Source organism: Alosa alosa, chromosome 22 (assembly GCF_017589495.1).
Source record: "Alosa alosa isolate M-15738 ecotype Scorff River chromosome 22, AALO_Geno_1.1, whole genome shotgun sequence".
In the NCBI taxonomy this organism is placed as follows: Eukaryota; Metazoa; Chordata; class Actinopteri; order Clupeiformes; family Clupeidae; genus Alosa; species Alosa alosa.
Genome location: NC_063210.1, coordinates 19,319,910 through 19,321,570, shown reverse-complemented (window position 1 = coordinate 19,321,570; position 1,661 = coordinate 19,319,910). Strand labels below are relative to the sequence as shown.

General features: G+C 42.3%; 1 long non-coding RNA gene across 1 annotated transcript; it reads left to right on the top strand.

Moving 5' to 3' along the window:
* Nucleotides 1-225: 225 nt before the first annotated feature.
* LOC125288034 lies at nt 226-1,032 on the top strand. The gene is made up of 3 exons (XR_007192430.1): nt 226-322; nt 587-685; nt 797-1,032. It is a non-coding gene; the product is annotated as an uncharacterized LOC125288034 (long non-coding RNA).
* The last annotated feature ends 629 nt before the right edge of the window (nt 1,033-1,661 follow it).

Genomic DNA, 1,661 nt, shown 5'->3' with positions numbered 1-1,661 from the left:
TTTGATGTTTGGACAATAAGGGTAGATAAAGTTAAGACTCATCTGTTTTTTTAAACACCCATATGTTTATTCCACCTCCATACCCCTTTTGGCAGGTCATTGCGCTTTTGTCAGAACTTCTGTATTTACAAAATAGAATCCTGGGATCATTGTGACCATTGCATTATTGGATGACAAAATGGCCCAGGGTTCTGAAACTGAAGGCAGAGAGGGTCAGTACTCAAGGATCTTTGCTGAAGGTGCTCGTACCTGTTAATCTTGTGGTGTGTGAGGTGATGGACCTGACGCAATTTCCCCAAGGCAGGAGGACAAACAGGTTACAGTAAGATTGATCCAAAGCAGCCAGAGTTGAGGATTTTTGACCATGTGAGATTAGGGAAATGTGTGTGTGTGTGTGTGTGTGTGTGTGTGTGTGTGTTTGTGTCTCTGTGTGTATGTGTGTGTGTGTGTGTGTGTGTGTGTGTATATTTGTGTGTGTGTGTGTGTGTGTGTGTGTGTGTGTGTGTGTATTTGTTTGTGTGTGTGTTTCTGTGTGTGAAAAATGTTTTTATTGAGTCAACAAGTGCTGTATTTCCCCCTATTTTAGTTATGGACGCCAATACCATTGGTGGGTCCCAAAAACTAAACAGACACAACAAGCGCTGTATTTGCCCCTATTTTAGTGGACACCATTTTTTTACCAGGGGTGGGTCCTAAACTAAACAGACACAAGCACTATATTTGCCCCTATTTTAGTTAGTGGACGCCATTTTTACCAGGGGGTCCTAAACTAAATCTTAAAAAAAATGTTGCATAGATGGTGTTTCAGTCCCGAAGAGACCAGCAGGTGGCGATGTTCTCAGACACCATGAGGAACCAGTCCGAGCTGTGAAGCCAGCAGCCGTGGAGACAGGTGGCCCTGTGTGCTACAGCTGTCCATCGTTGCATCCGAAATGATCTGCAAGGCCAAAATAAATTTTCTGACTTTTCTGCAGACTTCTGCCGAGAAAATGTCAGATATACACCATGTTTAAAGTATTTCCACACCAATTTGGGGTAGGCTACACTGTTTCCTACAACGGAGTATCAGGGCCACACATGAAGAAAACAAAATATGTTTGGCATGATGAGATTAAACTTGACATGTCGACATTAAACTCATACATTGCTTACCAAAACTCTTATATTGGTTCAAGACGAGTGATGTAGAGTTGCAACCCAAACTTAGGCTTTTTGCTTGCTTTTTTGTACAATGACGCATTCTTGAAACAGCTTTGAATGCATATAAAAATGATACCTGGTTGTCTAAATGAGATGCTCCGTTGTTTTCTGATGGTTGTGGCTCTGTAGTGCTCTGCAGACTTTAGATGTGATGTGGTCTCAACGGTCCACCCTTGGCACCATGGCGGCATGGTCTCTTCAGGTCCTCAGAGCTGCTTTTTCACCTCCTCTTCTGTCTGATGGCAACCTCTTGAGGTGCTTCCTGTTAACCAAAGCAAAAAATCTATTCAGTTATGCAACATGTACTGAGATAGGATAACACATACACAATCCATCTAGATTATGTGAAGAAGAACTGTACTTACCAGTTTCCGGACGCTAACGCAACATTTTCCCCTGGGAGAAATACACCGATGGAGTGACAAGGATGTCAAAGAAAGTTTATCTTTTGTTTTTGTTTT